Below are 27,998 nucleotides of genomic sequence, written 5' to 3' on the forward strand. Positions count from 1 at the left end.
GTATGTTGACAAGACAAACTGCCCTGCCCTTCTTAGTGGAGAGGTCTAGGAACTCCAAGGAGGCCTGAATGGAACAATAACAACAGCTGTGACATTTTATGAGATAGAACACGTTAAAAACATCTTTGTAGCCATTGTGTGAAATTTCAAAGAATTTTTTCCCCTCTGGCTGAGAGCTATAGGAAATGAAAGACACTTATTCCTAAACCTTATCAAAAGAGTGAAACTTAAGCTGTGAGACAGAGAAAAGAAATTTTAAAATGTATGCTATAGATAAAATTGTTTTCTCTATCCTCTGAATCAAACATGAATGAGGGGGGCAGCTAGGTGCACAGTGGATAGAGCATTGGCCCTGGATTCAGGAGGACCTGAGTTCAAATCTGGCCTCAGACACTTGACACTTACTAGCTGTGTGACCCTGGGCAAGTCACTTAACCCCAATTGCCTCACCAAAAAACAAAAACAAAAAACAAAAAACAAACAAAACAAACAAACAAAACATGAATGAAACATGCCTAGTACTTTTGTGGTTACTCCTATCTTTTGTCTTCTGCCTTGGAGTAGTACATAGGATCATAGAACAATAGACTTTTAACAGTAAGGACATTTATTGGCTATCAAGTCCAATATCCGGTGTTGCTTAAAACCTAAATGTGGGTTCTAATCTGCCTGCCCCAGTTTGATGGAGGTGGGGGGAAGCTGGCTAAAATCACTGATAAATTTAGCAAGTGCTTAGGCTTTTAGGGGCAGCTAGGTGGCGCAGTGGATAAAGCACTGGATTCAGGAGGACCTGAGTTCAAATCTGGCCTCAGACACTTGAAACTTACTACCTGTGTGACCCTGGGCAAGTCAAGTCACTTGACCCTCATTGCCCAGGTAAAACAAACAAACAAACATAAAACAAAGTTTAGGCTTTTAAGGATTTATTAAAATATAAATTAGGAGAGAGAGAGAGAGAGAGAGAGAGAGAGAGAGAGAGAGAGAGAGAGAGAGAGAGAGAGAGAGAGAGAGAGAGATTATGAACAGATTCCTTATAGCATGGGAAATCCTAGCTTGGATCTATTTGGTATAGCCTGAGAGAAAAAAACAAACTTCCTTTCCTAGCCGCCCCTGTGAAATCCCTCACCATGCCAAAAGTCCTGGAAGACCTCCTTTTTCTTACGTCTCCTGCCACTCTGGTTCCTCCAGGAAAAGAGACTGCTTTAGCCAGCGAGCCTCCACTTCCTAGTTCCCGTCTCCCTCCCCGAAAGGGGTGGTCCTTCTAGCTGATTGGTTGAGACCACACTCAGGAGTGTTGTAGGCAACCCAAATGACACCTCTGATATAAAGTAATGACTTTCTGGGCTTGTATTGTCCAGAAAAAATCTTCAGCTTAAAGTGAGTTGCTCTCTCAACTGGGTTTAACACTTTCTCCAAACCTTTAAATAATGACTGCAAGTTAAAAGAAGATTGTAAATGCTTCATAAATTTGGGAATAGATACGGATTTGATCATCTTAAGAATGATATGAATTAGTGGATAAGCAATTAGCATAGAAGTGGTTTTGTTTGATATAAATGTTCCTGAATGAACCAGAGAAACCAAGTCTACAATCCAGAAGTGTGAATTATCTTGTACATTTGGGTTTCCCTCCCTCATCTGCTTTCTTGCCAAATTTCTGCAAGCATGTGTTCATTCTTTCTCCACCCCATCACCCATACATGCTAAATGTGTTTGTGTTAGTGTGACTGAGGTTTATGTATGGAATTAGATATATTTATTTTATCTGTTTACCTTAATATATGAGTAACTATCACTCTCATTTCTTATGTGTTATTGCTAAGTAAATGTTTGCATATATAATATAGTAATCATTATCAGTTGTATCACAATGGATAGAACATTGGACCAGGAGTCTGGAAGACTTGAGTTCAGGGATTACCATGATAATTACTGTGTGATCTTAAGCAAGTCACATAATGCCTATCTGCTTCATTTTCCTCATCTGTAAAATGGAGGGGGCAAATGGGAATAATATCACCTACATCTTAGGGTTGTTTTGAGGACAAAATGAGATCCTTGTAAACTGCTTTTCAATTTTTTAAAAAAGAATTAATTTTCCCAAATGCAAATTTTAAAATATACACTGCTAGATATTATTACAATTGCCATTGTGAGCAGCTGATTTTATAAATTGAAGTCATCTAGTATGGGTTAAAGAGCTAAAGTGAAGAATAGGGGAAATGTATTCCCCAAAATATGGTTACCCTAGTACTATGAGTGAGTTTAGGTGTAACTGTGTCATGATAGTTCTTCTCTTGGAAACTGAGATTACCAGTTTTAGGGCAGACTGGAGTGAATGAAAGTAAATAGGAATCCACATATTCTATGTGATAGATGTATGGCTTCCAGAATATAATTGCAAATTACAAGACTAATAAAAGGTTTACCAAAAATGTGTAGAAGTGAACGATAACCATTAATGCATCAAATGAACTGAATAGCTTGAATGCTATACCAGTATTCAAAAGGTATTTTTTTTTTCAGTTATAAATACACTGTTTGGTGAGGGGGCTTGTTAGAGGTGAGAAGGATCGTTCTGCACACAGATGATCAATATTAATAGACGCTAATTGACCAGACTGAACAGAGACAGACACAGACACAGACATCTTGTATTCTCCCCTGACCCGCCCAGTAGAGCATGGCACGGGGAACCCCTCGATCACGTCCTGAGTTTGGTAACACTTGGTCAACGGGCAGGATGGTTGGCTAGGGGCAGGTCCTCAGTCGGGAGGGGGTGCCGAGTGCCAGGCGATGCCCTCAGAGCAGGAAGAGGGGCACCCTGGAATGGGCACTTATGGCTTTGAAGTCCCTGGGAGAAGCTGAGGTGGGCCTGCTGGTCTCCTCACACATCGCTCAGCGCCTTGCGGGCAAACTCGGACAGCATGAAGGGCACGCGGTGGATGTCCTACTTGTAGTATTTGAGGTTCATTTTCTCTACTTGTTCCTGGGTCAGCTGCTGCACCGGCTCCCGGAAGTTAGTGCTCGGGTTCTTGCTGCAGAGCATGAAGCCAATCTGGCCGCTGGGGTAGGTGGGGATGGTGCAGTAGGCATATTCCACCACAGGGAACAGGGACTTGCAGAAGTGACATCTCCTTGATGAGGTCCAGATGCAACCATTGGCACTCACCCTGACAGCAGAGGATCTCGTCATCTCTCAGCGCTGTCTTCATCAGCTGGTAGTAAGACTCTTTGAACAAACTCTCGGCAGGACCCATGGGGTCCGAGGAGTCGGTGATGATGACATCGAAGGCGTCCTGGTTCTATTGCATGAATTCAAACCCATCTCGAACGTGCAAGGTCAGTTTGGGAGTGGAGTAGCCCACGGCCATGCCCGGCAAATACTTCTTAGAGACCTGGATCACGTCCTCGTCGATCTCACACTGGACCACAGATTCCACAGATGGACGTTTCACTACCTCTCGAAGGACGCCCTCGTCCCCACCACCAATGATGAGCACCTTTCGTCGGCTGGGATGGCTGGAGAGGGGCAGGTTGGCAGTCATCTCCTGGTACGAGAATTCATCCCTCTCTGTGCACTGGATGACTCCATCCAGCACCAGGACATTGCCATAGGTCTTACTGCGGAATACCAGGATCTCCTGGTAACTGGAGCGCTGGTGGTGGAGCAGCTCGTCCACCTGCAGGGACATGGCCTGGCCCGGCCACAGGCTGCACGTCTCCCGGAACCAGCCCTCGAGGATGGCTGGGGGCCCCGGCTCCATGGCGGGGCCGGGCAACGCACAGGCCGCGGCGGTCGCAGCACAACCGGGCCTGCAGCTCCCTCCCGTCTGCCCTCCCGCCAGCCCGCGCTGCAGCCCAAAAGGTATTTTAAAATGCAGAGAAAAGACTGATGAATTGTTGAAAAGATATAGATGTTAATATGAATGTACAGATCACCTGGATTTGATGGAGCTGCTTTATTATCTAAATGGATTTTATGAGACCCTGGATTAATAAGAGCAAAATACCCATTGCTCAAAGACTTCAAACTGAAACCAAAGTGTCCCAATTTACTTTCCCCAAGAGAATAAACAAATTTAAATGCTCCTTTGAAATTCTTACTCACTATCTTCTTTCCCAAGAAAGTGAATAGATCTTATTGTTCTCTTGATCAACTATCTAGACCTCCTTGTCTTTGATCATACCCATCTTGTCTCCACATAATCTAACCATAGCATCTGCTTTAAATTGAGCTGTTAAACTGATTAGTATTGTTTAACTGATTTACATTTGTAGTATTTGCTTTGGGTTGATTTGTATCATGCCAATGAAGTTATTCTGTAACCTGTGAGAAAAAAAACCTTAAAAACCCTTAGAAAGAAGGGGCGCTCTGACCTCTATTCTGATGAGGGGGGGGACTCTCACATGATCATGTTATATTTCTTATTGGGACAAAAATAAATTGTTTTGTATTTTTCTGTCTGTCTCTGATCTGGCTTTAGTAGGAGATTTATGTTTTCTCTCACATTGGATTGTGTAGGAGGACAGATATGAAAACAAATTGTAGGAGATATAAGATATAATTTCTCTGATCTGTTTATTAATTTTGTAGGAGAGATTAAAGATTAATTTCTTGGGTCTGCTTGTAGGAGACAGGAAAAATAAACTATATGTATTTTCATAATCAACACAGATGAGAATCCAAGAGAATATAAAGGCATAGAATGGCTGCTATCTGCATTGATGGAGGCAGTGTCTATACTGATTGTCTCACAAATTCATGGAAATTTTGAAATGCTCTCCCTAGCATTTAAGTTGTTACCTGGTTAGGAATTGCATACTTAACTAAGCATAGTAGCTGAAGACATAAACCAAAAAAAAAAAAAAAAAGAAAGATAAAATAAAATAAAATAAAAAACATACCTATCTAAATTTCCTCTTCATAATATCATAAATTTAGAACTGGAATAGACCATAGAGATCACCTGACTCCTGAGGTTTTTATAAAAACAAACTGAGTAAGATAAGTTAAATGACTTTCTCAAAATCACATAGGTACATGGGCTTTGAACCCAGATTCTCTGACTCCAAGTCCAAAAGGCCTTCTACTATACAACACTGCTTCTCATCATGGTCCATTGAAGGGATATCTATATAAAGCACTTGTGTTTGTTTCAAAGTGAACCCTGGCTGCAAATGCATCTTATCTCTTTTTTATCGAATGTACTACCCCTGAATTTCAACATGAATTGTAGTACACTAAAGTCGATGATATCCTTCTGACTTAATGGTCACCTTTCTCTGTAATCATATATCTTACTCCCTGAGGAACCTGCGGAGACTAAAACCCCTTAAGTTGCTGCAACAACCTTATGAAGTAGATGATTAGCCTCAGACAGGAGAAAAGTCAGTTGTGAGAGGTTAAATGACTTCCCCACCCCATCATTCAGAGAGAAAGGAAGGAACATGGAGCAGTTCTTTGGTCTTTGAACCACTATACCTTACACCTTGTAACCCTGAATTGTGGAAGGAGACTTTTTAGGGAAATTATATTTTTATACCAACTTCCTAAGGCCTGGAAAATAACTTAAGTGGAATTGAAGGCATATCCAATAAGTAGACCTTTCTGAGTAAGAGGACAAAGAAAAATTTAACTAATATTTTGTCATACTATCAGACACCTCCTGTAGTAAAAAAGTTCTTTGTGTTTCTTAGGATATGTCATTGGGGAGGGGAAAAGTTAAAAATAAATCTTTCAGTTGTTTTGAGAAGCAAGAAGGAAATTGCTTTGTTAGAACAAGAAGGGACAATAAATCAATTATTATCAGTATATGAATTGGATCTCCTGATGGTCAGCTTAGCATCAAGCATAAAAGTCAAGGGTTCTCTCAAAAAATATTGTATATGTAATAAATTAAAGTTTATGGTTCCTATTTTATTTCCCCATGATTGGAAACATTAACCTCTAGTAGACATAAGACTTTGTCTACAATTCTGCTTCATCAGAGTAATAATGATGTAACTTCTAAAGAAGTCATACCTTGCAGATAGATTAATCATGCCTATCATTTTCATCAGTACTGGAGTTTTTATCAATCTTTTCTATACTTATTACTGAATGCATGTATTAATATCATACAACTGATGGTGGTGAGAAGCAGAAGTATACTACTGATTTTGTGACTTTTCTTTTCCATCTTGGTTTAGCATCCTGCTTCTCAACAGACCACTTTTTAAATAAAGAGGCTTAGGCTGATCTTTGCAATGATTTCAGTACTCCATAAGAGATATGATTCCATAAGATTAAGCTCTTCTACCTTTGCTCCAAAATTTAGACAATGGTTTCTAATGCAATCTAATCCAATCTAAGGAACATCAATGAAGTTTCTACCCTATTCAAGGCATTGTATTAAGCATGGAGGCTACAAAGACAAAATAAAAACCAGTTCCTACTCTCATGAAGCTTGTTTTCTACTTGGAGGAATGAGAGGGACATTTAAAAAATGTGGTAATTTGAGGAATAGGGATAGATCACTAATGACTATAAACTTCCTGAAGGAGGATAGTACTTTTACAACATATTTTTTTTTTAGTGAGGCAATTGGGATTAAGTGATTTGCCCAGGGTCACACAGCTAGTGAATGTCAAGTGTCTGAGGCCAGATTTGACCTCAGGTCCTCCTGAATTCAGGGCTGGTGCTCTATCCACTGTGTCACCTAGCTGCCCCTACAACATACATTTCTAAACTTCTTTCACTTTCCTCCCTTTTGGCACTAGGTTCCAGTTAACTAGAACATGCTCTCTTCTGCTTAGGGCTCAAAGGGACCTAAGAAGACAGCTAGTCCAAATATCTTATTTCAGAGATAAGACTGAGGGAACATTAGTACTGTAAGTCTTAGAGACAGGATATGAGGCACAAAATATTGAACAGTATAGATTAGTAGACTTGAAGTCAGGATGAAAGAAATTAATTCTTTTGTTTGCTTTGATTTGAACTCAGGTCCTCCTGAATACAGGGCCAGTGCTTTATTGATTGAACCACCTAGCTGCCCCAAAATGAGGTATTTGTAATGTGTACTGTAAACTTTAGAATGCTATGTAGGATCTAGTTGTTGCTGTGGGATATTTACACTGAACAGTCTTGTGAATTATAAACCTGACCCAAAAAATATTTGCATTACCTTGTACAAGTCCATTTACTATAAACCATTTGAATCATTATTAAGAAGTAGAGGATGGAATCTTTCATCATCTCACTATGATTTCCCAAGTGAAAATAGATCAAATACCAGGGATTATTAAACAAATAGTATCTTTCTGGAACTTTTAACCTTGGTAAACATAGAAGGATAGCAGATCTTTTATGTCTTTGGGGCTCAAAGAATCACCTGCACCTCTTGCATCCCAATTCTTATAAGTAAAGGTAAAAAAATTAAAAAAAAAATCCTTATCAGTAAAGTATAGATATGTCTGGTTCAGGTTTGGTTTCAACTACTCTATTGCTTAGACCTAATATTAAGGATTTAAATAACCCACCTTGAGTTCTTCCAGTTGCCCACCTTCGTGGAGCTCCTACAAAGCCTCCCAGCAGGCGAGGTTAAGTCTTCCAGTTTCCTCTTTTTTTCATGAAGTAGCCAGGTTACTGTTAAGTCCTTGCTGAAATTTCTAATTTCAAGGGGTCCAAAAACAAAACTCTTCACAATCCTCCTATTAAAGCCTCTTTTCAGACTTCCTGCTGGTTGTGATTTTTCTAGATGACATTTCATTGATTATTCTCAGCTGGTCTTTTTTTGTAGACCTCTTATTGCAACTAAGTTCCCCAATCATCCCCTAGATGCTTATTTTAAAATATGGTATTAATCTCTTTTATCTCTAATTGTCTGAATTTCCCCCTGTACCCTTCCTTCCTTCTCCCTCAAAAAAGCCAAACATTATAGTACATATTAAAGAAAAGGAAGGAAGTCAGTTAGGGGTGGAGCCAAAATCGTGGAAGAAAGGCAGTGATTTGACTGAGCTTTCCTCAAGACCCCTAAAAATATCTTCAAATAATGCCATAAGACAATTCCAGGAACAGCAGAACACACAAAAGGACTGGGTGAAATCATCTTCCAGCCAAAAACAACTTAGAAGTTTGGCAGGAAAGGTCTATTGTACTAGGTTGAGAGTGGATTGCAGCCCAGCTCAGGCTGCACTAGTGTAATTCCAACACCAGTAAACCAGAAGCAGGCCTCCAGAGCCTCTGAATCAACTGCAACAATAAGTGCTTCTGGAACTCAGCCCACATAAAGTAAAGGGTTCAAACAATTGACCAGAAGGAGATTACAGGGATCTCTATGCCAGCACTGAGTCATGACTCTGTTGTGTTTCCCACACTCCAATCCAGGTTACAGTCTTGGATGGTAGTCCCAGGTAGGGTAGGAACACAAGCACACAAGAGCTCGCAGCCACAGTGGAACAGGACTCTATTCATAGTTCCAGGGCAGAAAAAAAGGGTTGTAGTTGGACCAAAGCACAGGCAAGAAGAGTAGTAAACAAAACTCTCCTTAAATCATACCACCTTGGAAGAACTAAAAATTTACAAATTCCTAGAAGTATCTCAGAGAACAACTTCTCAAATACCCTAAAGCTTGGGACAGTACACCCTCCACCTTGGAAGCAGTGCTTCACTTTAACAAAGAGTTAAAAGTCAAGAAATGGTCTGGGAAAATGAGCAAACAAACAAAAAATGTTGACCTTAGAAAGTTTCAATGGTGACAAAGATGATCAAAATACACCCTCAGAAGAAGATAACAAAGTCAAAGCTGCTACATCCAAACTTCCAAGAAAAATGTGAATTGGTCTGAGGCCACAGAAATGATCATGGCTTACAGGTTGTCCAATAATTTTCAAATTATCTCTCCTGGATCAATTTTCCAAGTCAATTGTTTTTTCAATGAGATATTTCACATTGCCTTCTATTTTTTTCATTCATTTGGTTTTTGCTTATTGTTTCTCAATTTCTCATAAAGTCATTAACTTCCATTTGCCCAATTCTAATTTTTAAGGAATCATTTTCTTGAAAGAGCTTTTGTGCCTCCTTTTCCATTTGGCCAATTCAGCTTTTCAGGGTATTCTTTTCCTCAGGGGCTGTTTGTACTTCATTTACCATTTGGACCAACCTGTTTTTTCAGGTGTTATTTTCTCCATTATTTTTTTCTTTGTGTCTCCTTTACAAAGCTGGTGATTTTTTCATTATTTTCTTGTATCACTCTCATTTCTCTTTACATTGTAAGGGAAAATTGCCCTGATATTCTAGAAGCAGAAAGCAAAATAGAAATTAAAAGAATCCACTGAATAACTTCCTGGAAGAGATCACAAAAGGAAAGCTCCAGGAATATTATAGCCAAATTCCAGAACTCCAGGTCAAGGAGAAAATATTTCAAGCACCTAAAAAAAAAGGAATTCAAATACTGTCGAGCTCCAATAAGGATAAAACAAGATCTAGCAGCATCTACATTAAAGGACAGGAAGGCATGGAATATGATATTCCAGAGAGCAAAGGAACTGGGACTATTGCCAAGAATAACCTACCAATCTTTCAGAGGAAAAAATGGGGCTTCAATGAAAAAGAGGACTTTCAGGCATTTGTGATGAAAACACCTGAACTGAATAGAAAATTTGACTTGCCACAATTCTTTATATTCATAAAATTAGCCATTTCTTACAAAAATATTATTACCATTACATATGTAATTTGTTTAGCCATTCTCCAGGCATGGCATCTACATTTCTTTCTTTTTTCTTTTTTCTTTTTCTTTTTCTTTCTTTCTCATGTTTTTTTTTTCCCCCAGGGGCAATGAGGGTTAAGTGACTTGCCCAGGGGCCCAGGGTCACACAGATAGTAAGTGTAAAGTGTCTGAGGCTGGATTTGAACTCATACTCCTGAATCCAGGGCTGGTGCTTTATCCACTGTACCACCTAGCTGCTCCTACATTTCTTTCTTAACACACAAAAAAAAATGCCGCTACAAATATGTGGGTGTATATGGGAAATTTCTTCTTATGTCTAAAATTAGAATCATGATTAAAAAAAGAGCATTTTGATACATTCATTTGTATAATTCCTATTCACTTTCCAAAATAGTTGCACCTGTTCACAAATTTATTGTTAGCAATAATGTATTAGGGTGACTATCTTCCCTCAAATTCTACAACATTACTCGGTCTCTTTAGTGATTTGGAGAATTTTTTTTATATTGATATTTATAGTTTACAATTTTCCTTTTGAGAACCATTTGTTCATCTTTTTTGGCTACTTATTTATTGGGTAATGACTTTTGACATTATACTTTTATCAGATGTCTATATATCTTGGATACCAAACTGTTATGTGAAAGTTTGAAACATTTTTTTTCATATTTTACTGCCTCCATTCATATACTAAATATCTTATTTGCATTTCTGCAAAAGCTTACAAATTTCATGTATTCATCTATTTTGCTTTTTAAAATTGTTTCTATCACTTATTTTGTCAAGAGTACAATTCTTGCCTATATTTGTGACAGATATATGACTTCTTGTCTTCTAATTTTCATGGTGTATATACATATACATACATACATACATACATATATATATACATATATACATATATATATATATATATATATATATATATATATATATATATATATATATATATAAATAAATAAAATTTTTGGCAGGTTAAATGACTTGCCCAGGATCATACAGCTAGTAAATGTCAAGTGTCTGAGACTGGATTTGAAATCAGGTCCTCCTGAATCCAGGGCCAGTGCTTTATCTACTGTGTCCCCTAGCTTCCCCAGTATAATATTTTTAAAATATATTTTTACATTGCCAAATTTCTCCAAGTATTATTCCCCTTCCTTCCTCAGAGGGAGTCATAAAGGAACAAAAAGAAAAAAGTTTTAAAGAAATAAGAAAAAATAGGAAGAATAAAAGTACCAGAAATATGTAAATAACACTATAATATAGTTATAAGAAGGGGAGTGATACTTGGAGACATTTGGCAATGTAAAAATATAATTTAAAAATATTAGATAGATAGATAGATAGATAGAAAGAATGGAAATATATGTAGTGTAGGGTGAAGAATTTTCATTTCTTTTCCATTCTCTGGAACTTTCTTTTGTTCTTTGTAATTCTGCAAGACACACTTTTGTTAATTTTTTTGTTGTTCTTTCCATTTCATCATTGTAAACATACTATATCTTGTTTACTTGGCTACTTTATTCTGTATTAGATTTTGTAATGTTTTTCTGTTTTAATTATTATTTTTTCTTTTTTTTTACAGAAGAGTGTTACTCTATTATATTTTTGTTCTATAATTTTTTTTATTAATTCCCCAATTTATGGACATTGTTTATAGATTGTCATTAACACAAAAAGTGCTACTATAAATATTTTGAGTGTATCATGATTCTCTTCTTATCAATGATCTCCATTTTGGGTTTATGCCTATATGCATTAATTTTGTTTCTGCAGAAATCTTTCAAGTTCATGTAATACAAATGATATATTTTTTTGTCTTTAGTTATTGCCTCTGTTCCTTACTTGGTCAAAATACATGTCATGCTTAACTGTGAAAGGCATGTGATCTCTCTTCTCCTATTTTAATGTTTTGGCCTTTAATTTTTGGGCCATATATCCATTTTGAATTTGTTAGGCCAAACTGTGTAAGACGTTGATCTGCACCTCATTTCTTTGCTGGTTTATTGATGAAGATATAGAATAATTAGTTTAAAGCATTTACTTTTTCATAAAATTGTTTTGTGATTTAAAACACTGAACTGCACAGAAAGAAAATGAGAGTCTAAATTTTGATTACTTTTGAAGTGCACACTACCAATCAAGTGACAATTCCAGGCAACATGTATAGCCAGTGACAACTATATATTTACTTTATCTACCAATCCTATTGGCTCTTATCAAAAATATTCTTCATACAATCCAAAAATATTCCATTGTAATGGTTTTCTCCTATCATGACAAAAGTGTACAAAGTTTATTTCCTGAAAGTTTTCTCAAAACCATTCAAAAGCTGATATCTAGGAGTTAGAATACATAGAAAAGATTGCTATCAGTTTAGCAGAAACTATAATTGAACCACCATCTTACATCATATATCAAATTAAGATCAAAATAGATAATTAATTTAGATATAACAAGGGATATCCTTAAGAAATAAAGGGAGCATGGAAAATTCTACTGATCTGATCTATGGATAAGGTATGACCTTATGAGCAAACAAATATATCAAGGATGTGAAATAAATAATTTTTATTTCATGAAATCAAAAAATTTTTGCACAAACAAAATCAATGTGGCAAAATAGATGGAAAACAGGAAACAGAGAAAAACATTTACAGAAAGTTTCTCTGACAAAGGTCTAATTCATCAAAAATATTATGAATTAGGAAAGTTTTTGCTAAAATAAAGAGTTATTCCTCAGGTGATAAATGGTCAAAGTTTAGGAACTAGCAGTTTTCAGCTTTCAAACCTATCAATATTTGTATAAAATGCTCTAAATCACTATCGATTAGAAAAATACAAAATAAGACAACTCTTAGATACCATTTCACACTTGTTAGATTGACTAACATGACAAAAAAAGGAAAATGAAAAATACTGAAGGGGATGTTGAAACATTGGGAAACTAATGTACTGTAGTGGGGTTATGAAGTTGTCTGACCATCCTGTAGAACAATTTAGAACTATCCCCAAAGAGAACCAAAATTCTGATTACCCTTTGACCTAGAAATACGACTAATAGGTTAGTATGTCAAAGAGATAAAAGAAAAGGGAAAGGGACCAATTTGTGTAAAAAATATTTATAGCAGCTCTTTTTTGTGGTGGCAAAGAATTGGAAATCATAGAGATATTCATGAATTGGGGAATGGTTGTGGCATATGACTGCAATGGAATACTATTGTGCTATAAGAAATAATGAGCAGGATGGTTTTAGAAAACAGAAAGACTTATATGAATTCATGCAAAGTGAAGTGAAGTGAACCAGGAGAACATGGTATACAGTACATATAACATTGCAATGATGATCAACTGTGAAACACTTAGCTACTTTGATTAAGACAATGATCCATGACAATTGCAAAAAATCCAAGTTAAAAAAAAAAAGCTATTTTCCTTCAGAGATAGAACAGAAAAACTCCAAATATATATTGAAGTACTTTTTTACTTTATTTTTCTTATTTGTGTGTGTGTGTGTGTGTGTGTGTGTGCTTTATTTTGCAATGTGGCTAATATGATTTTTTTTGGTGGGATTTCACAAGTGTAATAGATATCAAATTGTTTGCCTTATCCAAGAGGGAGAAGGTGCTGGAGGGAAGAGAGAGCTTTAAACTCAATTTTTTAATGAATGTTTAACAATTGTTTATATGCAATTGGGAAATATTTAATAAATAAATAAAATTATGTATATGTGCATACATCCTTGTCATCATTCTCCCCAAAAAAATACACATTCCAAGTAAAATGAAAAATCTTCCTTATTGATTAGGGACTAACATTGCAAAGATACAGATTAACACCCTTGCCCTCTTGGAGTTTAAAACATTTGAGACATACACAAACAACTCTAATGCAAGGTGGGTTATTATGAATGAGAGGTCTGGATAAAAAGAATTCAAGAAAAACTAAAGTGGAAGAGAACTTAGAAGTCTAAGAATCAGGGAAGAGGTCTCACATCAGTTAAACCTAGAGGGAAAAGGCTGGTTTGAAAAGGCTTAAAATGAAAAGGGAACACATTCCAGGCTTAGAGGACAGACTGCATAAATGTAGAGAGGCCAGAGATATCAGAGAGAGTTTGGAGACTAGTTCCTAGTCCTGTATGACTAGAATGCAATTATATATCATTAGTCATGAAAGCCGGAAGTAATAATAATGTAAAATTTCAAATAAAATATGTAATTAAAAGAACCCACCAATGAAACTATATGAAAAATAGGAAAAATTATGAGAGGAGGCCAGGATTTACGAAGACCTAGATTTCAAGGTCTTCCTTTAACACATACAGGTTGTGTAACTCTAGACAAATCATTTAATCTCCTAGTGTTCTAAGTTACTTTCTAAATTTATAAACTGCAGAGAAGATCCAGGCCTGCCTCAATAGAAGAAATTTCCTTACCTTGGATTTCCCTATGCTAATGAACTCACAAGTTCAATCCTTGGTCTAAAAGTTATTATAATGATTAACATAAAACCATTCACTGACATGACCTATTATCTTGTGTACCTTTCAATAAAATAGCTTGAGAAATTCGTATCCTTAAGTAACTACATAAACCAAATTAAATGAATAATCAGTTACTGAAACAATTGTTATTTATGTGCTCCCCAATTTCCAGGACATATGCAGGAATTTTTAAAAATCATGATTAATTAAGTTCTTATTTTTTAAAAACTAATATTTTAGTGAAAGAAAAATATTTTTTACCATTATAAATAAAATGATATATTTTAATGAATTCACCTTTATCTCCTTGGTGTCTCCTTTCATATATATTTCATAATGAAATGTTAGTATAGTAATACATACATATAATTCATAAATAAACACATTTGCTTTTATTTTTTTTAACTGAAAGAGGTGTGCTGTCAAGATAGTTTTGAGAACATTGTGCCAGGGCACTGAGAGTTTAAATGATTTCTCATAGTCACACAACTGCCATGTGTCAAGAGGAAGGTGTCTAAGCCAAATTATCTCTCAATAGCTCCTTGTACTGAGTTAAATTATGCCTCCTTTCTGATTGTGCCTTCTAATTCTAGTTTCTACACCTTGCCAAGGAAAAAAAAAATAAAGAACAAAAAAGTATTTCCAAATTCAAAATTATTATTATTTCCTAGATTTCTAAGATAGTGAATAAGATATGTAGTCTAGGTGGTACAAAGTGAGAGATTGCTAGCATCGGGGTCAGACATAACTTTAAATCCTGCCTCAGACACTTATTGGTTTTGTGACTATGGGTAAGTCATTTAATTTTTCTTATACTATTTTTCTTCACCTTTATGGAAGTTACCTTAATATTAGGGAGACCTATGTTAAGTTCTTTGAATTGTTCTAATATTCCTCAGCTGAAGCACGGTTTAAAATGTCTTGAAGTGACCAATTATCAACAGTTTCTGTTCTTCCATTGAGGGCCAGAATATGAAAAAAAAGAAGTGCGTATGTGCAGGAAAGGCTGGAGCCTTTCCACATATACCTACCTACATTCCACAGATTTTCTAGATCACTATCATTCTTGTTTCAGTCACAGCAAATTCGTTGAATTCATAAAGCTGTATGTAGTCAAATGGAAAGAGTACGGGGCTGGGAGTCAGATTTAGATTCTAGTCCCTGCTATATAAATTACTTTTATATGATTGTTGAGAGTCTTTTTTTTTTTTTTTGCTTATGTAGAATTTCAATTTAACAGAGTTATAGGACCAGAGTTCAAATCCTGAGTCTGCTACTTACAACTCATATGACCTCAAGCAGGTAACTTAACCCATTTTGGATTCAGTTTCTTCATTTTTACATTGAGGTGGCCCCTTTTTGATCAAGATAGATGATTCTGTTACTTTCAGTTGAGCAGTTGACAATAGTGGATACATACTAGAGTGTTGGACTTGGAATTACGAAAATGAGTTTGATCCCATATGAGATGCTTATTGTGAGATTTAAAATTGGATATTAGATCATAAATCTCCCCTACTTAACCCTTCCCTTAATTTATCTCCCAGACTAGTAAATGGAAGAAGCTTCTGGTTTTCTAGATAGAGCCTTTATTGTATATAAGGTGTTGTTGATTAGAAGGATAGGAAAATAGAAATACAGTAGAAATCGTCTTAAATCTAGGCTTAGTCTATATTCCTTATAAAAACTCACCAAACCGATTTAGGCCACCTTTGGAGTGAGTCAGACCGTCTGTCCCGCGCCGCCAGGAGTCCCGCCAAGCCGGCAAAAAAGGCTACTCCCCTTCTCTCCACCCCGGAAGTCAAAAAACCCCGGCAGGCAGTCTGACATGCGCAGCAGGCGGACTGTACCCGGCAGGCAGTCTGACATGCGCAGCAGGCGGACTGTACCCGGCAGGCAGTCTGACATGCGCAGCAGGCGGACTGTACCCGGCAGGCAGTCTGACATGCGCAGCAGGCGGACTGTTCATCTCCTCCCCAAAAGGGTGGTCCTTGAAAAACTGGCGTCTTTCAGTTATCCTAACCGACTGTTAAAAACTTTCATATTTTACCACATTTCCCCCCTTTGCTTCCTCAAGAAATGGAATGTTTCCTTGATGGAACAGTAAAAAGAATATAATAACTTCTGCTGACTAATAATATGCGAACAACAATACAGAAAAGGAAGAGAGGAAAGTTTTGTCCAGAGGGGCGATTTTTTTTTCTTTCCTCATGAACCAACGCTTTGACATTAGTCTTGCAAAGGGAGAGCCTCTGCAGAGAGTACATGTTACAGATAGTATATAACAGAAAGGAGATAGTAAAAGCTAATAAAGCAAAACAGTTCATATAAAGTCTCTGAGTTCTCTTGTCTTCTTGAAGTGGTAAGATGTCATCAGGAGGAAACTGGATTCTGGTCTGGAAAACTGGATTCTGGACTCTGGTCTGGATTCTGGATTCTGGACTCTGGTCTGGAAAGCTGGATTTCTTCTTTAACTGTTTGAATTGCTGTATTTTTTTTTTTTTTACTAAACCTTAGCATAGCATTTTGCAATCAGTAACACTTTTTACCACCATGTGTCTGGATCAAAGTCAAATTTAGTATGTGTTCATGACACCTGAAAATGTTATGGAAAGGTTATCATACCATATCTCATGGTTCCGAGACAGCCAGTGATTGTGCTAGGCCACAGGTGAATTCAACTGAGTGAGATAAAAAGATAAGTAAGTTCAGTTAAATTAGGTTAAATTAGGAGGGAGAGAGGATGAATACTGGACTGTGCCTAGTAATTGTGCTCTACATAGTCACCATCATAAGCAAACCATGGACTTAAGTATACCTGTCTCTCCTTTTGTTGCACATATATTCTCTCCAGGGCCTGCATCAGAGTTCACAGCAAGTTAGTCTCTGAAATGATAAGTTTCCATATTTCTGAAATCTCATTAATTTCACCAAAGACAATATGATGGTAAAAATGTGTGCTATGCTGCATAACTGAGAATATATTAGTGATATATACAATAATTCCAAACCATACCCAGAGTATAATGACATATAAATAATAAATGAATGTAAATAGCTGATTATATTAGACATTGTTACATAATCTTCTTTTAGACATTATTACATAATCTTCTTTTAGCAAGTAGACCACATCATCTTATACATGAATTCTCTAGTATAACAGTAGCAGATACTTAAAGTGGTGATTAATTCATCAAAAAGAAATAAGACTTCAATTAGCAAGATTCAATATTCAATAGCATATACTTAAAATGCCTTTGAAAAGTCACTTAGTTTACAAAATCGGGTTTTTAAAGAAAAGCAAAAGAAACAAAAGTAAAAAAAAAAAAAAACAAAGCAAAACCAAAAACCAAAAATAAAAGGCAAAAGATTCGCTAAGCACCCTTTTGTGCTCTTAAAGAATTTAAAGGTGTGATGAATTCCAGGTCTTTTCAGTGCCTTTCAAAAGTCAAAACAAAACAAAAAACAAAAAGGATTAAAAAAAATAGGTATAGGGTAGGGAAAAGGGTGGGAGAAATTGAGGTGGGCCAGAAAACTAGGCCATGTGCTTCAGTGCTTTTGCCTGTGGAAGGAAATGCTTGTTAAATTTTAAGGTATTTAAGCTGCTAGAGTTTGGGGTATGCCACATTGTTTTAACTGGTTCCCCAATTCTCTGCATGCCAAAGTGGCAGGGGTTTCTGAATTGTCATTGATCTTTCTAATGCTGTCATAATGTTCTTTATGGTAGAAAATGTGGAGTTCTCTAGCATCAGTTTTGTCTGTGCCACTGATTTTCAATAAAGGCTGATTTAATTGATGAACCACAACATTCAGCTGATGCTGCTTAGCAAATGCTACAATTGTATCATTTCCTCCCCACTTTCCAAATTTCTTTAATTCATCAACATATTCTTCAAAAGGGGAGTCATTTACTATAAAAGACTCAAACTCTTGTCTATGGTTAATCATATAAGAAGCAGCTTCTTGTCTGTGTCTGAGATGATTTCTACAGTGACCTTCTAGCTGGTCTGCTAAAGCCCTAAAAAGGCAATTTCCGTCTCCTGATACTTTACGAAGACTGAGTCCCAAAGCATTTAACTGATCAGTGGGATTATTAAATGGGAACTGCCTTTTTCCTCTGAACTCTCTTTGCTCTTTAACAGTTGCTATCTTTAGGGTTTTTACCTCTTTAGCGTCTACCTCAGGTCTATCTGAAATCTCTTCACCTATGAATGGTGCAGGCTTTATATGAGAGCAATGAATCCATGAGTCTTTTTCACCAATTTTAATGGCAGTAGGAGTTGTCAATAATACCTGAAAAGGTCCTTCCCAGGCAGGTTGAGTTCCACTGGTTTTCTGAAAATTCTTTACATATATTTTATCTCCTGGGTTGAACTTATGCAATGAAAAGTCTAATGGTCCTGCCTGGACCACAGCTCCTGCCTCATGGAGTTCACGTAGCCTGGTCTGTAATTCCTGTATATAGGAAGCAACAGAAGTATCACCTCCCACCAGTGATGTATAAACTGGGGAAAAAGTTTTAGCTTGGATAGGAGGGTGACCAAAAAGCATTTCATAAGGAGATATATGAAGTTCTCCTCTTGGTCTACTTCGTAGATAGAATAATGCCAATGGTAGAACATCAGGCCATTTCAAATGGGTTTCAGTACATAATTTGCCAATCATACTCTTAAGCTCTTTATTCATACGTTCGACTTGGCCTGAACTTTGTGGATGGTAGGGCGTGTGGAATTTTGGAGTCACTCCCAAGAAAGAGTAGATTTGGGATAAAATCGAATCAGTGAAATGTGTGCCTTTGTCAGAATCGATGCGGGCTGGTGGGCCAAAACGAGGTACTATCTCTTTAAGAAGAATTTTGGCAACAAAGGCAGCTGTGGCTCGGGGGCTGGGAAAGGCCTCCACCCACCGAGTGAGCTGATCAACTATAACAAGGCAAAATTTATAATGTCCTGCTTTTGGCATAGTAATATAATCAATTTGTAAGTGCTCAAAAGGTGTATATGCTAGAGGACGCCCTCCATAAGCTTTGGCCTTAAAAGCATACTGATTATAAGACTGACATGTGGAGCAGCCCGAGCAGATTCGAGATGCTGTATTAGTCACACCTGGTGCTATCCAGGTTCTCTTAATAGAGTCTACAATGCCTTGTATACCAAAATGGCCTTTTCTGTGAACAGAGAGGCATACCTGGTGGTAGAATTTCCGGGGAAGAAATGGCTTACCTTCCGGAGACACCCAGATGCCATTGATCTGTTTCGCCTTAAATTTCTTTTTCCACTTTTCTACTTCAGAATCGTCATAGGTTAGGTTGGAAGGAATATCCTCAGAAGGTGAAAGGTTAAATACATGTTCAGGAGCTTCTAATGCAGCAAGCTTGGCTGCAGAATCGGCTCGTGCATTTCCCTTTGAAACAGGATCACTATTCCCTGTGTGGGCAGGGCAATGTACAACGGCTAGGGAAGAAGGCAGTTTTAGGGCATCTAAGAGGTCCTTGATAAGGTCCCCATTGGCAATAGCCTTGCCCGAGGATGTTAGAAAGCCTCGTTGACGCCAAATCATACCAATAAAGTGGCATATGCCAAAGCCATATTTCGAGTCAGTAAAAATGGTGGCACTCTTATCTTTAGCTATATTACAGGCCTGTGTAAGAGCCACAAGTTCAGCAGCCTGTGCACTAAAATGGGAAGGCAGAGAAGCTGCCCAGAGGGTGTCATAATCAGAAACTACAGCAGCTCCAGTAAAACGGGTTCCCTCTCTCATAAATGAGGAACCATCTGTATAGAGGACAAGATCAGGATTTTCTAAAGGTGTATCAAAAAGATCGTCACGGGGTTTTTCAGCCATATCAACTAAAGAAGCACAGTCATGCAACGGTTCCCCCGAGAATGGTAAGTTAGGGAGTAGTGTTGCTGGATTAAGAACTGTGCAGCGTTTTAAAGTGATATTCTCATTACCTAACAGGGTTATTTCATACTTAGCCAGCCTTTGATCTGAAAAGGCTTGTGTCCTGTGACGTAGTAAGAGAGCCTCCACTTCGTGAGGGCATTGCACAGTTAGAGGGTTACCTAGGACCAAATCAGAGGCTTTTTCTACCAAAAGCGCTGTGGCCGCCACTGCTCTAAGGCAAGGTGGCGCTCCAGCCGCTACAGGGTCCAGCTGAATTGAATAGTAGGCTATAGGACGTTGGTTAGGCCCCAGTGACTGAGTCAGGACTCCAGAAGCCACCCCCCTTTGTTCATGCACAAAGAGAGTGAAAGGCTTACTATAATCTGGCAGTCCTAGGGCAGGTGCTGATAACAAGGCCCGTTTTAATTCTTTTATGGCTGAGAGATGCTGGGGATCCAACTGTAAACTGTCTGGAACAGAACTTTTTGTAAGAGCTATGAGGGGTTTAGTAATTTCACCAAAAGAGGGTATCCATTGTCTACAGTACCCAGCTGCTCCCAGAATGGCTCTCAACTGCCTCTTAGTAGTGGGGGCAGAGAGTTGTTGAATGGCCTGGACTCTCTTAGAAGAGACAGAGCGAGTTCCAGCAGCCAAAATAAATCCTAAATATTCTACCTGGGGCAAACACCATTGTACCTTTGTCTTGGAAACCTTGTGTCCTCTCTTGTGCAGCTCCAGCAGTAAGTGACGGCTATCTTCCTGACAAATTTCAGCATTAGGAGAGGCCAAAAGTAAGTCATCTACATATTGTACTAGTATGGAGCCCTTAAAGGTAATAGAGGCCAGATCCTGCTGTAAAATTTGGGAAAATAATGTGGGACTGTCTACAAATCCCTGTGGGAGTCTAGTCCAGGTCCACTGTCTATTTTTCCAGGTAAAAGCAAATAAATATTGGAAGTCCTCATGTACTGGTATGGAGAAAAAGGCAGAGCAAAGGTCTACCACTGTGAAACATGTAGATTCATAGGGAATCGAGGAAATTATCGTAGCCGGGTTTGGAACTATGGAATGTCTAGGAATAACATAATTATTAATCGCTCTAAGATCTTGCACAAAACGATAAACAGGTTTACCATCTGGCCCAGGCTTGGGTTTTTTAACTGGCAAAATGGGAGTATTGCATGGAGAGTGATGACATGGAATAATAATACCCTGGCTTTTCAAAGCCTCAATTATAGGGGTGATCCCTTCTATTGCTTCCCTAGACAATGGATACTGTGGAATGGAGGGGGGTGGTCCCCCCTTAACTTTAAAGGTAACAGGCATGGCAGACTTAAGGAGCCCCACCTCATTAGGGGATGAGGCCCATAAAGACTCAGGAATGTCAGAGGGGATTTTGGATACCTCCCCTGCTGTTCCTTGAGCTTCTGTAAGTAAAATTGGTAATAAATGAACAGTATCCTCTGGCAATTGTAAGGAGACAGCCCCATCTGGAGCACAAGATATGGTTGCTCTAAGCTTGCAAAGGAGATCACGACCTAATAAATTTACAGGGGCATCAGGCATGAGTAAAAATGAATGTTCCACTGTTAAGGGCCCCATAGATACCATGCGAGGATTCAATTTTGCCACTCTCTGGCTCTTTCCTGAGACTCCCACTACATTCAAAAATCCTACAGGTCTACACCCAGCATCTGGTTTGCTTACTAATACTGATTTAGAGGCTCCTGTGTCTAGCAGACAATCATAATAAGTCTCCCCCACTTTTAAGGTGACATGTGGTTCATTACTCTGGGGAGGTGAATGGACTGGCACAAGTGCATTCAAAAAATCCGGATCTGGGAATATATGGCTTTCATTATCTATGTTCCATTCCTCCCCAAGACACCATCATTCCTGTGTCCTCTTCTGAGGGGGGTCTTGGTTACCATTATTCTGGTACTGCCTTTCTGTATTCCTCCAAAAAGATCTATTTCTATTTTGATTTCGCCTGTAATTAGAATTAGAATTTCTTCTCCAAGTCCTACATTCTCTCAATTCATGCCCCTCCTTACGACAGTAACAACACACCTTAGTGTCCTCGTTCCAGTGTCCACATGGCTGACTAGGAATCGCTGGTGCCAGAATGCTCTGTTTAGGGTGATCTGGATCTTCCTCACGTGAGTCAAAGACATAATTTGCAAGTTCCTTAATTCTATCTACTGAGAGATTTCTCCAGTCTGGACATTGTTTCAGAAAGTATCTGCGTATTTCTGGCAGTGAATTATAAACAAATGTGTTGAGAATGATACAGGAATCTCTTAAATCTACTGGATCCAATCTGGTGTACTGTCTAGCGGCCTCACAAAGTCTATCATAAAATCTGTTTGGTCTTTCATTAGCCTCCTGAGGTAGGCTTAAAAATTTCTGCCAGTTTTCCGGTTTTCTAGAGCAAGATTCCATTCCCTTCAGAAGTGTTTCTCTAGCATCTTTTAATCTTTGGAAATCCCTATCATCATTATAATTCCACTCTGGATCCTTTAGAGGCCATTCCACATCGGCCTTACCTTTCGCAACAAGGGCATTTCCTGCTGAGATAATATCTGTAATCTCAGTTGGGGACAGTAAAGTTTCCAAAAGGCAAGTAACATCAGCCCAACTGGGTTGATATGCATTAAATATAGTCCTTAACTGTGAAATTACAGTGTTTGGATTTTTCTCAAAACTAGGGATGATTGATTTCCATGCGCTCAAGTCACTTGGTCTAAAGGGGCTATATTTTCTGACTTGAATTGGCACTCCCTTCTTACTATGTTCTATAGCTTCCTGCAGAGGGAGTAGTTTCTGCTGATCTGATTCTGAACTTGGATCATCTCTAGTAGAAACAGCCATTTTGAGGTCTCTCTCCATATGTGAGAGTTTCCCCCACATCATAACAATGATAATAACAAAAACAATGATAATAACAAAAACAAAAAAAAAACAACAAAAAAAAAATAAAATCCTTAGTCGTATGAACTATGGATGTGGTATTAAAAGGTATTTCAATTGCAGGCATAAAATTTCTACTTATATTAAACGTATTTTCCCAAAGATTCTCACGTATACTATTATACAAAAAACTTTTTGCTGCCTGAATGAGGAAAAAACCAATAATGTTATGAAGGACCATTGAGTAAACTATTCCTCTAAGTCGGGATGTTATGCTGTCCCAATACATTCCGATGAGAAAAATCAAAGGGATGGTAGAATATTCGAGCATCTTGCCCTTTAAACTGGGCTGGCTTTTCTGTTTAAAGCAAGACTTTTAGAGGCTTAAAGTCTTTAAGGGAGATTAGACAAAGGGAAAGTCCCGCGGGGGGGGGGGGGGGGGGGGGTATTTGGAAAATCCACCGAATTAGCCCGCTTATGGCCAAACTAGGGAGGGTGGGAGGGTCCTTAAGGTCCCTTCGGGGTCGCCAAACTGTGAGATTTAAAATTGGATATTAGATCATAAATCTCCCCTACTTAACCCTTCCCTTAATTTATCTCCCAGACTAGTAAATGGAAGAAGCTTCTGGTTTTCTAGATAGAGCCTTTATTGTATATAAGGTGTTGTTGATTAGAAGGATAGGAAAATAGAAATACAGTAGAAATCGTCTTAAATCTAGGCTTAGTCTATATTCCTTATAAAAACTCACCAAACCGATTTAGGCCACCTTTGGAGTGAGTCAGACCGTCTGTCCCGCGCCGCCAGGAGTCCCGCCAAGCCGGCAAAAAAGGCTACTCCCCTTCTCTCCACCCCGGAAGTCAAAAAACCCCGGCAGGCAGTCTGACATGCGCAGCAGGCGGACTGTACCCGGCAGGCAGTCTGACATGCGCAGCAGGCGGACTGTACCCGGCAGGCAGTCTGACATGCGCAGCAGGCGGACTGTACCCGGCAGGCAGTCTGACATGCGCAGCAGGCGGACTGTTCATCTCCTCCCCAAAAGGGTGGTCCTTGAAAAACTGGCGTCTTTCAGTTATCCTAACCGACTGTTAAAAACTTTCATATTTTACCACATTATTAACTGTGAACCTGTGAAAGTATAAAATCGTGTATGTATATATGTATGTACATATGTACATAGCTGATCTAAGAGAGCTTTTGGACAACCCGTTTATTTAAGATATGAAAACACTGAGGCATAGAAACCTTCAGTGACTTGCCAAAGGTCTTACAGATAGCAAGTAACAGAGCTAGGATTCATATTTGTGTCTTCTGACTCCTATTCCAATGTTCTTTCAAATATCCCACATTGGGACAGCTAGATGGCACAGTGGATAAGGCACTGTCCCTGGATTCAGGAAGACCTGAGTTCAAATCTGTCCTCACACACTTGACACTTACTAGCTATGTGATCCTAGACAAGTCACTTAACCCTCATTGCCTCACCCAAAACAAAACACCAAAAAACAAAACAAAATAAACAAAAAACACCCACAAACAACAAATATTCCACATTATTTCAAGTAATTACTCTCAGCCTTAATTTATTCATCTTTACAATAGGGATAATAGTAGTTAAAGGATATACCTCACCTAGGTAGTGTTATAATCAAATGAAATCATAAAAGTAAATACCTTTGCACACATTAAAGCAAAATTTAAAGGTTATTTATTATTTTACTTTCAGCTATGAGATATACTAAGCAAGTTGAGTTTTAAAAAGAAATTTGAGGTCCACGTTGACCTAATTCAACTTATCAATGAAATTCACTTAAATGTCAAGTACTTTTTTAAAAAACTAATTTGTTATTGTGACAGTGGCACCAGGAAGAGGAAAATACCTTGTTGATTACCCTAGATAATTGCTCCTACACTTTTATCCTTAAAGAATTTTACTCTGCTTTCCCATTCTATCTCACAGGACTAATGCTCTCTCCCTGTTTGCTCTACCTATGATATTTAGAACAAAAATAAACTAATAGTAAGTTAATTCTGAGAAAAGTTAAGTGACACGGAAGGGCTACAGACAAGAATTCACTCGTTTTGGGGCAGCTAGGTGGCGCAGTGGATAGAGCACCAGCCCTGGATTCAGGAGGACCTGAGTTCAAATCCGACCTCAGACACTTGACAATTTACTAGCTGTGTGACCCTGCGTAAGTCACTTAATCCCAATTGCCTCACCCAAAACAAACAAACAAACAGAACTATTTTTGGGGCAGCTAGATGGCGCAGTCTATAGAGCACTGGCCCTGGAGTCAGGAGTGCCTGAGTTCGGATCCGGCCTCAGACACTTGACACTTACTGGCTGTATGACCCTGGGCAAGTCAATTAACCCCAATTGCCTCACCAAAAAAAAAAAAATGCACTCGTTTTGAGAGGTCTAAATTGACCATGCACCTTTAGTTTAATTTCATACGCCATTTTTATTGCTCTTATGATTCTGAAGTACTACAAAGGATAACTGTTCCCTTTTTATACAAAACTTAATAGTCTAGGGGCAGCTAGGTGGCGCAGTGGATAGAGCACCGGCCCTGGATTCAGGAGGACCTGAGTTCAAATCCGGCCTCAGACACTTAACACTATCTGTGTGACCCTGGGCAAGTCACTTAACCCCAATTGCCTCACCAAAAAAAAAAAAAAGAAAAAGAAAAAGAAAAAAAAAAACCTTAATAGGCTGTAGTATTGGGTTTTTTATTTTATTTTTTTTTCTTCTGTGATAGCATACCACCCTCATCATAGGCTGGCCTTTGTTAATTCCCTATTGGATAATGAGTACATATGAAACTTACCTTGAAAAACCTCCACCAGTTTCATACAATGAAAAATATTAAAGCTCAATGTTTTGAGCATAATGAATGGATGTGACATTTGTTAGGCCAGTACTCCATGCTGTGCACTTGCAATATCTCTAACCTATCTTTCCAAACTTATATCCCAACACTCCCCAAATTAAGCTCTCTGCTCCAGCCAGACTAGATTCTCAATGACCCCAAGATGTTTCTTGTTTGAGTCTACCTCCCCCTGCTCACAGTGGTCTTCCTAAAAGAAATGACCCACTCCACTCCAGGGGTTATTTGGTGTACTGTTCATTTCAACACATACTGTATATTAGCTTCTTGTGGGAAAAGACAAATTTTATTCTTTTGTTGTTTTTTCTCCAAAACCAAACACACCATAAGTACTTAATAAATTATTTTTGATTGATTGCTCAGTACTGCAGATCTAATATTAACCCCCTCTTTGTCTTATAGCTACAGTATCACCTCCCTTTGTTTTTGTCATATTCCCATTTCAGCTCTTTACTTTTTGATTCTGCCTCTTCTATTTTCTACAGTATGAGATTCACAAAATTCTGTTTTCAGTCTTTTATTTTCTCCTTTACATTATTTTTCTCCTTTACATTCTTAAACTTTACTTTCTCCTCCACATCTACTAATTCAGCTATAGACAGATAACTCCAATTTCTAACTTTTCCTATCAACTTCTTTGCTATATGCTTCTGATTCACATTCCTCACAGCCTCCTGGATCTATCTGCCTGGAAGTCCTTTCTGAAAATTAAGCTCAACATGTCCCAAATCGAAACCATCAATACCCTGACATTATAAAAAAAGATGACTCTTCTTTTTCTTACTTCTAGTTAATGGTACTGCAATTCCTCCAACAAACTAGTTCCATAGCCTGAGTTGACTTTGAATTTTCAAAATTCTTTTTTGAAAAGAAGACTTCAAAACCCATTCTACAAGCAACTAATAAATTCTCTTCACTCTATTTCCACAGTCTCTTGATTCCCATGGATGTAACTTCAGTAAACAAATTTGTTTCCACTTACACTAACCCTAATATTTTCTTTCTAATCAGTTTCCTAGCCTCCAACTGATTTACTCCTACCCCTTGATGCCAAATTAAATCTTCATGAAGTAAGGTCTGCTGACTTTTTCATGCAACATTCACCAAACATTTATTAAATACCTACTGAGTGAAGAGCACTTTACTAAGCCCCGGGAAGGACATACATTTTAAAGTAGACAGACTATGGCAGTCTATAGCTGTGTGACCAGGAGGAAGCAACTTATAAGTGCCCTAGGGATTTGTCAGTCTTTAAGTTAGAGAAGTAACTGATACAGGTGGAAAGAGTGTGTATCCAGGGTGGTATTCATGCTGATAGTGCTGCTTTCCTGCTCACAATCTTAAAGTGGCTTCCCATTGCCTACTGAATAAAGGATAGACTCTTTACCTTGTCTTTCAAAGCCCTGAACAATTTGCTATGAAACTACATTCAATGAATTATCTTCACCTCACAAATTTAAAGAAATCTGTCTATCTATCTATCTATCATCTATCTTTTTATCTATCATCTATCATCTATCTCTACCTACCCACCTGATAGATAGATAGATAGATATATCTAGATATATACACATACGCATATACATGGATATACATATAAAATAGATAGATATCCATATGTATGTATATGTATATATAAATATAGATAGTTTGTTTATTAATATACATATTAACCTATACATACACACATATATTTAAGAGACATAGAGAGAGAACTAATGAAGCTTAAAACAGCACCCAGTAATGCTTTTCTGTAGTTGTTGTTATTGTTGTTTCTAAAAAATGTGTCTCCTCTTCTCACCCATGCAAGTGGAAAATGTAGGAGTTATTTATGGGCCTAATCCTATTGCTAATGGATGCAAGGACTTTGACCTCCTCAGTTGCTGACCTGCGTCAGTAGGCAATCTAGTTGTTCCCTCCTTGAGTCTCAATGCATTGATGCCAGATTTAGTGTGGACACCCAATAGGCATAGCCAATTTTAGCCCAGATCTCCTGATATTAGATATCCATCTGCCTTAGCCATGCTGGGAAATGGGAATGTAAGCATGAAGCACCAAGCTTAGAAATAGCACTATTGTGTTAATGATAATTATAATGATGAAGATGATGAGCTATC

General features: G+C 38.0%; 2 pseudogenes; one reads left to right on the top strand and one right to left on the bottom strand.

Moving 5' to 3' along the window:
- Positions 1-2,887: 2,887 nt before the first annotated feature.
- Positions 2,888-3,767, bottom strand: LOC122751796 (annotated as a pseudogene).
- The window catches only part of LOC122747520, a 48,573-nt pseudogene continuing 24,340 nt past the window's right edge, over positions 3,766-27,998 (top strand).

The sequence above is a fragment of the Dromiciops gliroides genome, chromosome 3, assembly GCF_019393635.1.
Source record: "Dromiciops gliroides isolate mDroGli1 chromosome 3, mDroGli1.pri, whole genome shotgun sequence".
Classification (NCBI taxonomy): Eukaryota; Metazoa; Chordata; class Mammalia; order Microbiotheria; family Microbiotheriidae; genus Dromiciops; species Dromiciops gliroides.